This window comes from Macrobrachium rosenbergii, chromosome 28, assembly GCF_040412425.1.
Source record: "Macrobrachium rosenbergii isolate ZJJX-2024 chromosome 28, ASM4041242v1, whole genome shotgun sequence".
NCBI classification, from domain to species: domain Eukaryota; kingdom Metazoa; phylum Arthropoda; class Malacostraca; order Decapoda; family Palaemonidae; genus Macrobrachium; species Macrobrachium rosenbergii.
In genome coordinates this window covers 9,585,001-9,600,023 of record NC_089768.1, presented here as the reverse complement: position 1 = coordinate 9,600,023, position 15,023 = coordinate 9,585,001, and the positions used below count along the sequence as shown (strand labels likewise).

The 15,023-nt window shown below is 38.0% G+C and overlaps 1 protein-coding gene across 4 annotated transcripts in view; it reads left to right on the top strand.

Annotated features, from left to right (window-relative positions):
• Nucleotides 1-677: 677 nt before the first annotated feature.
• The window catches only part of LOC136854024 (fatty acid amide hydrolase 1-like), a 41,619-nt gene continuing 27,273 nt past the window's right edge, over nt 678-15,023 (top strand). Inside the window, exons 1-3 of one of the 4 annotated variants that reach the window (XM_067130019.1) lie at nt 678-1,012; nt 3,794-3,910; nt 4,154-4,338. The gene's annotated coding sequence lies outside the window, so the exon portion shown is untranslated. Of the gene's footprint in view, nt 1,013-3,481; nt 3,911-4,153; nt 4,339-13,268; nt 13,576-15,023 lie in introns of those variants that run through there. The other 3 variants (XM_067130018.1, XM_067130017.1, XM_067130016.1) reach the window with 3 other exon arrangements.

The window sequence follows — 15,023 nt, the reverse complement described above, 5'->3', positions numbered from 1 at the left end:
CGCCTTGAAACTTGATTTCCAAAAAACAACCCCCTCCCAAAACATATTGCAATAAGAAACTTCATAAACTCTAACTTACTCCAGGAACTCTATCTGCCAGCAACGCCACCTCTTTCTCAGTCACCCTACTTTGTATTAAAATGCTTAAGCATAACTCCCCCCCACCCCCTTCCCCATTCTCCAAACCCGGCCAGGCACAGATTCCGAGAAGTTCTCTCGAGTGTGAGATAGATCCTGCTAAATATATACACTTGTCCCTCAGTGATGACGACCGTCATAAGTTCATAACTGATCATTACCGCTGAGAAACTCCGAAAGGATGAGAGCCCTTTAGTACTGCTGAGTGGTCATCCGTAGAGTAAAGTCCAAATTAGATCGCCACTAGAGTGTATTGAACCTCAGTACCTGGCTAATGTAAGTTCCACGTGCGTAAGGACCAGCTTGTCAGGAGATTGGACTTAGAGTGAGTTATCAGAAGATTGGACTTAGTGAGTTATCAGAAGATTGGACTTAGAGTGAGTTATGAGAAGATTGGGCTTAAAGTAAGTGATCAGCAGATTGGACTTAGTGAGTTATCAGATGATTGGACTCAGTGAGTTTTCAGAAGATTGGACTTCGTGAGTTATCAGAAAATTGGACTTAGGGTGAATTATCAGAAGATTGGACTTCGTGAGTGATCAGAATTGGACTTAGTGAGTTATCTGAAGATTGGACTTAGAGTGAGTTATCAGAAGATTGGACTTAGTGAGTTATCAGAAAATTGGACTTAGTGAGTTATCCGAAGATTGGACTTAGTGATCAGAAATTGGACTTAGTGAGTTATCAGAAGATTGGACTTAGAGTGAGTGATCAGGAGATTGGACTTAGTGAGTTATCAGAAGGTTGGACTTAAAGTGAGTGATCAGAAAATTGGACTTGGAGTTATTAGAAATTGGACTCGTTGAGTTTTCCGAAGATTGGGCTTAGTGATCAGAAATTGGACTTATTGAGTTATCAGAAGATTGGACCTAGGGTGAGTTAACTTTAGTGTCATCCACACTTCAGCTCTAAGTTCTGATAAATTCAGTGCTTAGTGCTAACAGTGAATGTTGCTCGAGCAAATTATAGCCTTGCTTAATGTACTTAACAGATTAGTTTATGTTGAGTTGTCAACCAGACTGATAACGAATAACAAGCTGATAACCTTTGAGTTATCAGAAGTTGATTTTTGAACAAACATACTTATGTTCAAAGTAGAATTGTTGATATACAGGTAGAGTAACAATTTTTGTGTGGATGAAAGTCTACCTCTAAGATGAAAGCTTTGAAATTATATAAAAATTTACAACAGTTTTTATTACTTTTTATTTGACGAGAAAAAAATATTCAGCTCCTTTTAGCAGAAAGCTGCCGAAACATACCATGAACTGAAAATAATAACGCCTAACTCTGCTCACCAAATTTGTGTTGTTTCTATTAATTTTCCAAGAAAAATTCGCTACAATCTTCTTTACTTTCGCGTTCAAAGAGCAAATAACTTACTGGTTTCTCTTTGTAGTGCATTTGTCTAGCTAAGGCTTAGTTAATTTGTGTGTGTGTGTGTGTGTGTGTGTGTGTGTGTGTACACGAGAGAGAGAGAGAGAGAGAGAGAGAGAGAGAAAGAGAGAGAGAGAGAGAGAGAGAGAGAGAGAGAGAGAGAGAGAGAGAGAGTCCATAAAATAATCCACAATGCTTATAATAAAAAGAACCCAACAAGAAAACTTATGCCGTTTTTAGGCTTAATAGCTCAGTGGCAAAACGACACGCTACGAGCTTGGAGGATGAAATATGGCAGTCGTATCACAAAGCACAGCTTTCCTTTGTGCCAAAGAAACATAGATAATAGGATTATCATGTTGCATTTTGCTTTATGCCATTGCTTGGTCCAGAAACGGGAAATAGAGACTTGTTCACTGTGTATACCTTTACACACACGTAAACAGTTTTATCATTGTAAATTTAACTTTCGAGCAAGACAACACAGAAATTAACAATAACTGAGGGGTGGCGGTCAATGCGTAACACTCACCAGTTAATTGATGACAGAAACAAACTTTCCGTTATAATATCATTCCATACATGCAATAGTGATTGAGCAACACTAGTCATTAATAAGTAAGTAAAAAAATTAGTATAATAATGCCAATAAAGTAAGTCTATAAAAAAACCCGTCAGTTAGTTACTCTGTAACCAGTACATGCCTGAACTCGAAAACCCCATCACCGAACCGTAAGGATAAAAGTTTAGGCGCTTGATACACTACTCTAACCCTTACCACCTTTATCTCAGTCCTTTTAAAACATTTTGCAAATTTGTTACCCTAAAAATTTTTCGATTTCGTGATTTGGAGGACTCCACACTGTCATTGCTTTGCAGGAGTAGTCTGCAAATTTTGCCTCTTAGAATTATATTTTCATTAGTTAGTTTTGGTTCTTTTTACCTTTATTTCCTGTCATCAGAAGTACAGCACTAGTACTGCTTGTTTATTTATTTATTTTTACCTCATTTAAAAAGTAGATGTGCATTTGCTGGTTAGGGGCTAGTTTGGGTGGAGGAATAACTAGGAAGTTGTAGGTGAGGAGGAGGTTTTCAAATTGAGTATCTGTGGACGCTACTTGGAACTGTGAGCTAAGCTCTTCATGCTATAGGTGATGCTTGTTTGTAGGAAGGTTTGCCATTGGACTCTTAACTTGGAATGGGATTTATCGTGGAGGTTAATATTAGGTAAGTTTCGTTGACGCTCAACGAGGATTTATTTGGGTGTACTATTATAAAATCTAGAGTACCGTTTACATGGGCCCGATGGGGGAACACGGGACTTGGGTAAAATGTCGCCGATGACACTCATCGTTGTGTCTATTTGGAACTTTTTACTGGATATTTAATAGGTGAAACAACAAAAGAATTAAACTTGTAAGAATACCGTTCAAAAGACTGAAGTTTCTTTAACAACTTGAGCAATAGGATACTGCCATACGTACTAAAATAAACGTGAAGTCTTCGTACTGTGTACTTCGTGTAGGAATGGGTGACTCGCAGCCAACAACTTTGTCTTATATGAAAAAGAAGTGATTGTTCATATATTTTCTTGGCTGGCAAAACTACAAGGTAATTCGGCACGGACTATTACCTTGGAAATTGACTTTTCCTATACTTATAGTGTTGCTGATGAAGGTGGTGTTGTTTATTGTCAGTTAGTTATTATTAACCTCATATCTATCCAACATGGTTGGGGACCCTTTGGGAACACGGGGTTTTGTGTAAGGAAAATCGTTGGGAGAAAAAGAGCGGACTGTTATGTTGCTGGTATGGAATGGTTCCGCGCATGCGCAGGTCATTAGGGAGCCATATGTTCAAGAGGGGAGTGGCTAAGGAAACCTATTATAAAAGGAACGATACAAACCTAACGTACCCTAACCTAACCTAGCAGGCCGTGTTACTTAGTCGTAGGGGGGGGAGGCTGTACGCCCTGGTGAAGGAAACTCCACTTTTTACCAAAAGCCCCCCTATAACACTGCGCAAGTGCGCATGCGCTATAGCATTCCAGGTGACCACACATAATAACATATAAATATTATTCTGATGTTAATTACAGTCGAATGACAAAAAAACGGTAAATTGTTAATAAGCAACCAGAATACTATAGTAAAAGTCAATTTCCAAGGTAATACTTGATGCATAGCAAACCCATAGTTCCTTCACCTGGATGTAATGGAGTAGTTTCTGTGATTCTAATGTTATATCCAAAGATTGACGATAGTATTTTTCTAAAAAGGCTGTGTGAGAACAACAGTGGGCCATTGTGGGATCCATGCTACAGGTCTCTAGTGCAGAAGGCGACACTGAAAGTTTATGAGTTATGCTGGTGTTTCATCGGGGAAGATATAGCGTGGTGAGTTTAATACATTAATGTCAGTGTTTATGTAGTGTAGAATTTGCAGTGTTATTTGGCTTATTTTAATGAGGAAAGTATGCATTTTAAACTGAAGTGCATGTAGCCTAGCCTAGGGTTTGAATCTGGCAATTATTAGGTTAGTTAAGGATGTTCATTAGTGTTTTCTTATTACAATGTAAAAACGTTTATGTAAAAAAATTTTGTGCCTACTGTTGATACTGAGTATTTGTAATTTTTCAGTAACCACATGTGTTTGTAGTAAATAACTGAAGCTCATCATGTGAGTGTGTATCCTTCAACTCCCCTTTAGCTGAGACATGCATGCACAGTTACACACTTTGTTGGAGGAACAAGGTAACATTCTGAATTTGAGGTCTCCAGGACTAGTCATTGAGACGAAGATTGAACCGGCCCACAAGTGATGAGTAAAAAGTGTTTGTTGAAGATTTGTCAGTAGATCTAAGCTGGCTGTCCGCGGTGTGCTAGGCTATGGCAGTTGATGTTTTTCTATAGAACTTTACCTGCTGAACAAGAATTTAAAGTAATATTTTGGCAGTCAAATGTAATTAAGCTGTAAATTACCTTAGAACTGTAGCCAACGGTAAAGGGGACCCATTGGGAATTGGGGTTTTGGGTGAAGTAAAACCCTTTCGAGAATAGCTAACAGTAAGGGGGACCCATTGGGAATTCAGGGTTTTGGGTGGGGTAAATAACTTGGGAAAAGGTTTGGGTATGGTATTGTTGTATTTCCTGTTATATATGTCATATGGAACACGAAAATCAGGCGTAAAAAGAAGGGCAAATAAATGGATAGCGGGAGCCGTTCCAAAGGAACTTTTCATTCATTACTAGTGCTGCTGATTCTAAGCCTTAACACTCATGTGCTAGCTTTCAGTTCACCAATCAACAGCTGCCGGGTTTCTGCGCTTAGCAAGAGCTGCAAGACTCTGGCAATTGACGAATTTGACGTTTTCCTGTTATTTTACTTGCTGAACAAGAATATTACCTCTTGCCAGAACAAACGAGCTTGCCAGGAATCTTAAAAAGTGCAGATAAGCTGCGCAGCGCCATTCTGCCACGGCAACCTATAGAGGCCACCCAAGTTGAAAGCAGAAATAGTAATGTTTTGTTTCCCGTTTACGAAAGCTTCGAATAGTGTGCAGTGGAGCTAGACCATGGCAATTGACATTTTTCTATGTTATTTTACTTGCTTTACAAGAGATTAAGGTAATATTTTGCCTGTCGGCTGCTGCTAAACTGTAACATATCCTTGAGCTGTGTGCGACCCACTGGTACAGCCGTGCAGTTTTCAAGGGTCAATTACATTTTAGTTACAGCCGACCGCCAAATTATTATTTTAAATTCTTGTTCAGCAGGTAAAATAACATAGGAAAATGTCAATTGCCATAGGCTAGCCCACCGCGGACAGCCAGCTTAGAATTACCGATTTGGCACTGATTTTATACTGATGTGTTTTAAATGTGGTATATTTTAGGGGTGGGGGAGGGCAAGTATAGAACGATAGGAACAGCAAGATTTGTCGTTTGCAGATTAAATGGGACGAAGAGCTGGATTCTGTTACTGTAAACCAAATTAAGGACTGGGTAAACAGAATTGATCAGTCAAGAAGTATAAGAATATCAAGGAGTTTAAAGGCAGTACGTTGGGAGAAAGTGCATTTAACGTAGTTGCATATATTTTCAGATGTAAGTGTCGGGGCCTATGGAGCTGCGGCAGACTTCAGAGTTATGGATAAAGAGGGTAATGTCACTGGCAGGTTCATAATGGGTAAGGCAGAAGTTGCACCATTGGAAAGTGTCTCAGTTCCTTGTCTGGAACTTTGGCATTCTGGAGGTTATGGATTTTAAAGACTGTTTATTATCGGACTGATTCAACAACTATCTTGAGTTATATTGTAACGATCAAGCTAGCTGTAAGACATTTGTTGCAAATCGAGTTTCTGTGATAAGAGAAGGTAGTGATTAGACAGAGCCAGTGGCACTACTGTATGTTGATTCAGAGTTAAATCCAGCAGATGATGCTTCTCATTCTAGGCAGTCGGAGAGGTGGAGTACTGGTCCAGAATTTTTAGTAAGGGAAGAGTGTTGCTGACCAAGAGAACCTCTTGGAATGTCATGTGGAGTAGAGAATTTAAAGGTTAGACATGAAGTAGGGTATAGGACTGAGGTAAAAGTTGGTAGATTAGTGACTTAAAAGTTATGGAGGGGCATAGGTAAGGTCATTCACCACTACCCTTAGTGGCTCAAACTTCTTAGGGCTGTAAGTTGGATTATATTATTTGTTGTCTGGCTATCTGGTAAGCATAGTAAAGCGTTCAATGATTTTTGTCTGCAGCTGTTCACCAGTGTTTTGGGCTTGGCAGAAAGCGTGCTATGGTAAGATTTACTCAACATTTGATATGTGGAACAGAAGTATCTTGTCTAGAGAAGGAAGATACAAAGTTTTTTTTTTATAATATAAAAAAATAAATACACTAAAGGCAGCTCAGGAACTGCCTAGCAAATGGACTTAAACATCACAGGCAAAAAAGTTATGAAATCACAAAAGGGGTAGTATACAAACCCCAGCAACAAGAGGCAGATATGGAGGCCAGGGGATACAAAGGAAATGGTTGGGCGTAAGGCTTTACTCCTTAACCTGAGAAATTATGATGAAATCGAAAAGTAGAAGTACGAGTCATTTGTCAATCAGTATAGAAAGCAAGTGCCATTATAATACGCATATTGAATAGGCTTTGGTTTGGACGAACCACCTCTGATGAGGTGAAAAATATGCAAGAGCACCTGATTTCAGTGCCACCCAACACTGATCTGGCCCAGGTTTTTGTTGAACATTAGTCTCCACATCAGCAACAGTAACAGTGGGAATGAGTTCGCCCATATTATTCTCGACGACAAAGAAGAGAAACCAAAAAAATGTTACCGACAGGGAAACATTGTTTATATGATCGCACACTTCTGAGTGGATGAATTGCTATATGTCTTCAAATTGTATTGCTTGAAGAAGTGCCGTGCCTGTCTCTGTAGATATGGTTAGCATTGTGTGTATTATAATGGCACTTGGTTTCTATACTGATTGAGAAAAGACCCCTACTTCTACTTTTTGCTTTAATTATAATTCATCAGGTTGCGGAGTAAGACCCTACGCCCTACCCCTTCCTTTGTATCCCCAGACCTCCATATCTGTCTCTTGTTCCTGGGCTTTACTACCCCTTTTGCGATTCCATCACATTTTTGCCTGTGATTTCAGTCCTATTTTGAAATGGCAACCCCCTAGATGCTCCATAGATATGTTAGGTCCCCTCACCTACCCATCCCCTACCACATTGCTTGAACATCAAAAATCGATATCTGGATCTATGGAATGGCTGAAATTTAGCACGATTAGAGACCTTAATGGGAAACCTTTAAAGCCAGAGTTTCGATTGGGTGAATACTGTATTTACAAAGTTATACAGGGCCAACGTTTGGGTTTTTGTGTACTCCGGGTGGCTGTTGTGGCAGTTGATGTTGGTGTAATGTTATATATTGTTCTGGTACTTGATCTCCTCCTCCTTAACGGTCATCATTTGGTTTTCTTGACTGAAATGCATGGATGGCCAAGTTTTACCTATACACAAAAATATGAAAAGAGTAAAACATTCAACATTTTGTAAGGTTGCATTTTATGCTCCGTACATGTAATTGTGCTTTTTCCTTGACATCCTGATCTACCTCCTTAAGGCTGCCACCAACGCTGTTATACTTGCGCAGTTATGCTTGCACAGTCGGCCTGTTCAGGCAAAGCTGAACACACTAACGTTCAGTCATACCGGCGCAGGCAAAACTGAACGTTAATGAGTTCAGTTTTGCCTGCACAGGCCGACTGACTGTGCAGGCACAACTGCGCAGGTATAGCAACGTTAAAAGCCGCCACTAACGTTGTTATACCTGCGCAGTTGGCCTGTGCAGGCAAACCTGGACCCACTAACGTTTAGTTTTGCCTGTACAGGCATAACTGCGCAGGTATAACTGCACATTAGTGGGTTCAGTTTTGCCTGAACAGGCCGAATGTGCAGGCGTAACTGCTCAAGTATAACTGAGGATTAGTGGCGGCCGTTACTTTTATCATTATATTGCCTCTTGGTTGGTTAAAAGAATACTTTTAAGGCTATAAGTCGTACGAGAAATTTTGAAAGATCATTGGATAAAAAAGAAAACTCTTGCTAGACGCTTATAGGCCTAAGATTACCGAGCCATAGAAACTTGATACTACTACGATACATTTCCTTAAAGATTCGGGTGTTAGACTTATAAGGAAAAGAAAGAAGGAAATAGAACAAAATACCACGGTATCTGAGACAGGCGACCTCAGATCGAGGTGGAATTAAAATAAACTTCGTTTTATGCTTCCAAGATCGAAAGGTGGAAGGACTCAACTTTCCAAGCAGTGAGACCTGTCGTAGCCTTGCAAAGCATGCCACAGGTATTTTGCAACAGGCATAATAACGGGATGTCTGCAGTAAAAATTTATCGCGTACAAATACTCTTGCACTCGCCAAGAGCCACAGTAAAGAACGTAAAATGTTATTGACAGACAGATGTAAAAACACCAATCATAACAGATGCAAGTGGTACTAGATGCCTGAACTTGGGGATACTAAACCACTGGGCTACTCCAGGGAGACGGTTCTTTCACGTCAAAATGCATGAAATTCACTGCTTAAAAAAAAACCGCCATTAACGCTTATCGAGAAATATATTAAATTAGATTTGAAACTGAACTGGACAAACCTTTGGTTCACGTTAATGAAGAGGATAACTTGACACTTGTCGAAGAGTGTGTGCTAATCGTCAGTCTCGCTCCCGCTTCCGCTCACTACTGCAAGCTTCTCATTAAGATTGATGACCATTCATGACAGCTCAAGAGTAAAATGACGTACATATATAATTACATTGTTAAGAAAAGGGGCTTGTTAATTACATTAGACTTCCAAAATATTGTGGAAAATGGAAATATAGTAATGGAAAAAGGAGAGACATTTGATTCTCAACTTGATAAAAAAAAAAGTTACGAAAGGTAACGGACGAATGTTGGCATAACTTATTTAGTTCAGCAACGAATCTTATGAATATTGAAAAGGTCGGTAAACGCTAGGTTTACTTTTTATATATGTTTTTCATTATTTACGGGAGTGAGTGTTATTCATACTCAATTTAATAATCCGGGTCTTATTTTTAAAGCATAAATTCAAAGGTAAACAAGTAGTTGTAGATGTAGTTTTCTTAGACCTATGTGGTTTCTCCATAATTATGGTCAGCTTAGCTAATTTGCTGCATAATTATACAATTTATGTAATATATATATATATATATATATATATATATATATATATATATATATATACTACATGTAGCCTATGTGTGAAAACATTTTAACTATTGAGGCTCTTTACTTAAGGTAGGTCAACGATCGCGAGAAGCAAAACCGGGTATCAACATGTGATAATTTTTAAGTTAATTGACAGTAAGTCATCCAGCTTCTCCTAACACCACTTACTATTCACACCTTAAGAAAACGGCGTCTCTTCTAATGTGAGCAGTCCGTACCTGAGCATCAGGAAATTTGAAATTTGGGGGCTAATTTGAATAGCATAGGCCTACTGTAGCTTTAAAAAAAAAAAAAAAAAAAAAAAAAAAAAAAACTGAAAAACACCTTTCCAGAATACGAGCTTTTAGAAAAACTAAGTATCACGACTGTATCTTTTACCATAACTGCTCCACAGATGGGTCCCTCGCCCATCCCCTACCACATCCCCTGAACGGCAAAAATCGATATCTGGATCTCCGGAACGGCTGAACGGATTTCGACGAAATTTGGCATGATTGGAGGCCTTAGTGGGAAACCTCTAAAGCCAGTGTTCCATTCCGGTCGGTTGAATGTTACCAGAGTTATAAAGGGTCAAAGTTCGGGTTTTTGTGTCTGGGCTTGACTAACCTCCAACTACCGTGGCGGTTGATACAAGCAAAATAGAGCAGAAGGATGCAGAAATATGTCAAGCAAACTTAGTGACACCCGGGACTAAAGGTCATGCAGGCATAATAGAACAGAATAAAAGAGTCAAGTCATGTGTGCAAAAATAAAACGGAATCCGAACATGAAAATGGGCAAATGTCATCTCCACGTGTAAGACGAAAATACCGTAGCGGCCACAAGGACAACCCTGAAAGTATTACAGTCCTTCTCGTTGATAGCCTTCAAAGCCTTATGAATTGTGAATACGAGTTCATTTCTCACATCAAATAGGTTTTAAAATTCCATATTTCATGGTTAGGACACCAAATACTGTTCAGATTTCTTATTTAGTTTTGAGTTCAGTTTCCACAGTTTCTGGTACTGTACACTTCGCTTTTAAAAATATCAACTATAGTGACAGATTAGCTCCTCGGCAAAAGCTTTAATATACACGAGTGAGGAGAAGTGTAAATGATTAACATTTCAAGGTTGAGATTCTCTTGAGTGGCAGCAGGAATGAGTTTATTAATTCAATAATTTGTTTCCGTGGCTCACGGTTACCTTGATCAAACTGTCAAAAAAAAAAAAAAAAAATCAAAATGATGACGACAAGAAATTTACAGTGGCAACGTAAATGTCTTTATGCAATTTGTCGAGACCTCTAGAACTTCGACCAATGATCTCTCTGTGACAAATATCGTATGATGAGGCACGGTACCATCAAGACGATGCAGACGGGTTACAGTATGAGGGAGCAGTGAAAGTAGAAACAGCTTCTGTAAGACCTTGAGGTGACACTGGCAAGCTAGTCCTTGCCTCAATTTGGTTTGGGGTCACTGGCCATTGGCCCTGATTGGAGGGTCACCCTATGGTTCATGTGGTATCACCATGAGCAGGGAGAGTGTCTTCCATGTCGCTGAGGCCGAAGGAATTATGAACCTGCTTAGAGAAACGAACAGAATGAATGCTAGACAAAGACAAAATTTACCACTATTCGTAGAAGAATTTACACACACCCAGTGCTTGGCTATGTGCCTAAATCACATATTCCATTCCATTCCACACACACACACACGCTGTAATTATATATATATATATATATATATATATATATATATATATATATATATATATATATATATCAATTGTCATAACAACTGTATCCTATGTAATAAAAGATAGAATTGGTTTTCATTTGATCAAGATATGAAATTAGCCACTCGGAGCTGAGGTTGTCTGTGATCGAGTGTGCGGACGTTAGTACTTGGATGTAAGTAGATGCGTAACAGCATTAAACAGTTGTAGACGAGAGAAGGGGAAATGACTATTCCTCTTGTTTTGCATTTGAAATGCAATATTTCTCCCTTATAAAAGGTATGCACTTGTCTTAATTAGTACTGTACACGTTGCCATAACACTTAATAGATGTCTTTTGCATTTGTACCATGATGGAACAGCAAATAACCAAACATTGGTATGACAGTTTTTATGAAAGTTGCGCCATATTGCGCATGCATGTTGTTGCAATGGTTTCGTCATAAGCAACCTTGCAATATTCTTACGCAAGTTATTATGAAAACTTCAAATCTTTAGTTGAATACCACATGTCAAGAATGTAAAGCCAGCCATCAGTGCTGTGACAGTTAGGTTAGGCAAGAGTATAGTATAACCTAGGCTAAGGGCGGCATGCTATTAGGCACAAGGATGCTGTCCTAATTAAACTTTTGTATTACAGGGATCTAATTATAGAAACGAGTTGTAGACAGGAGTGAGTCTTAGATAAGAGCCAGTTCTAGGAGGAGACAATTATGGAGGGAACTCGATCAGGAGCAAAATGCTTGTCCTGACAATGCATCCAGCAGAATGTAAACTAGTGTAAAACACTAGGAAGCATTCAAGTTCCCATTCCTCAGCCTTAACCTAAACATAAAGATTCGTCAGTCTTCCACCTCTAGGGCAACTTGCAGATACGGATAAGTTTATCTTTTATAGTTGTATTAGCCTAAGCCAAGGCTAGAATTGGTATGTATAGTCCGAAGTAATTGTCCTAAATGACTTTTAGCCTCCGAATGTAAAAACAGAAAGGAAAACGAAGTATGTTTATACACATTCACGGAAATAGTGGTGTTATATAGCCCCTCTTAATATTTATTCTTCATCGATTTTGAAGATGATCGGGATGGCAATGATTGTTATTGGTTATTATTTCATATTAAGCAATTAGTGCTGTGTAAACCATCGCAACACAAAAGATAATATCCATTGATCTTTATAGCATATAATGTGTTAAGTAAATGGTGATGTTTGTGAAAAACTGATGATCCTCGTTTAACGGGACGCGGATATTTTTATGGCCCCTCCAGTATCAAGAAAACGCTTGTGAAGTGTAACACTAATTATGGCTGCAAGGTAGATGATATCCAAACTGCAGTAAGATTTAAGGGGTCCAGGTCGTTTAGGCCGTAACATCCAAGCTGGCAAACGGCCGAAATGGTTGTATATAATACTTTGATCCATGAGGGGCTAGTACTAAACACGGCATGCCAAGGAGCTTCCACCATGTCTTACGATCTATACTTCATATGGTCTAAAGTTGTGATGGCCTAACAGGTTCACGGCCAAAAATAATACAGCCTAATCGTCCCGAACTCGATTTCAGCACGTAAATTGGCAAGTTATGGTGTGTAATTACAAGTTACAAAATGGGTGGTGCAAGTTATCGGTCTTTCATCATCCAAAGAAATCTCGTCCCTTATTCCACTCTCACTCTTTGTTTCGTAAATCAACTCATCAATTTGTATATTTTATCAAGGCTCATCTCGAACATGTTCTGCGTAGTTATTTACGCATGCAGTAGATTTTAGGCTATCTCTTGGGATCGATTAGAAAGTGAAAAGGGTCTGCCTAACTGAAGTAGTTTGGAGAATGGCGCAATACTAACAAAGTATAGTTCTGCTTGAGGTAGACTCCTCAGAGAGCTGCACTTTATGTATCATAAAATATTTATAAGTTTTAGGGTATTATTTTGCAATAGGAAACCCGTACTTTGACAATATGTGAGCGAGATTGTGATAAATTTTTCGTGCGCAAATCGTGTAGGCTTGGGTTCCCCAACCATTGAAAAGAACTTTAGATGATTTTTATTTTTAAAAATGTTTGTACACTTTTTTATTCGTAGTTATATATATGCATACAGTTGCTCTGCTTATACTAAATGGCATAATGGCCTAGATCTATTTTTTATAGTTACGACAATTTAACTATGCCCGTTTTCTGCAAAGAGAGGATTACACATAGAAAACGAGAAATTTCATGAATTATTTCCACGGTTACTATGGAAACATCCGGAGTACAAACACAACATCACTGGAGTCGGGAGCTCGGTAGATGAAGCAGGATATCAGTTATCCAGGATGCACGACTGCAAGAAAAGACATTGTATCTGAAGGGGCTACGTCGTCATCTCCACAAAGCCGAGATTATGCAAGTGAAGTGAGGTGCAAATTATCAGTTCGTCTTAAACTGGATGCTGAGGAGATACGAGGCCGCTATCAGGATAGATTATTCTTCTGATTACATAATTCGGATGAATGCATCCTCTGAGGTGACAACAAACGTACAAAATCTGGATCCTAATTAATTTGAAGGTAAGAGGGGGTGAAAGTGTAGCCGTTAACCATTGATAATGGAGGAAAAACACGAACTTGGTAATGAAATGCAGAGTAATCAATATGAAAAGAACGTGTCTGTGTGTGATCTACCTGTGGCGCCCCGTGTATGCCTCTATCGATCGCCGCGTCTCCAAGCATCATTTAATAAATTAAAAGATGATGATGTCACGGAGATATGCCAAACTAACTCTGCACATTTAACTGCGGCAGTAGAGTTGATTCGTGGCTAGAGTGCTTGTAACAAAAATATAATTGTTGAAAAAAAAATAAATTCTTGCAATAAAATTTTGTAAGCAAATTTATCAATCAAAATAAAAAAAATATAAGGATATACTCATATTATATCCTCAAGGGTTCACAGAGTCTGTGATGACGCTACATTTTTCTTTGCTCGATAAATCGATTAATTAAGGAGACTCTCAGGGGTCATCATCTCTTGGCTGTAGGCATCGTTCGCCTCAATTTTTGTTACCGAACATGCGTTGTAGTACCCTGTAGATTTGTGTGAATTCGGATCTACGTACATTTCCATGTATTGTTTTTGAAGTTACTGTGTGTGTGTGTATATATATATTATATATATATATATATATATATATATATATATATATATATATATATATATATATATATATATATATATATATATATAGATACGCACACATGTATGTATATGTATGCATATATATTATATATATATATATATATATATATATATATATATATATATATATATATATATATATATATATACACGTCCTTGTAGCTTACTGGTGAGTGCTTCCTTCACCACGCCACTTGAACTGGGTTCAATTCTGAACATAAATTGGACTTGGCATAATGTCAAAATCTGTTGTGACAGTTGAACTAAACAATGACTTTGGTAACTGTTAGTTAAATAGTTATATGATACGGTGTGTTACAATTAAGGTGAAGAGAGGTACGGGGGGGCAGCAAACCTAATCCCAAAAGTCTTGCTGAAAACTGAAAGGCTAACACATTCCTGAGGATTCCCACTGTTAAGAGAAAGAAGGATACACACACATGTATATATATATATATATATATATATATATATATTTTACATATATGTATGTATATATATATATATATATATATATATATATATATATATATATATGTATTTTTATATATACATACAGTATATATATATATATTTATATATATATATATATTATATATACTGTATGTATCTATATACATACATACATGTATGTAAATATATATATATATATATATATATATATATATATATATATATATATACATATACACACACACATGAGAAGTGCAGTAAAGTATAAGTGGTCTGGGTATTAAACTATGAAACCATCTATTTGATAGTGTTGCCACTAATGGTCATATGGAGTCCTACCAGTAACTTTGAAAGCCTTGTATTTACT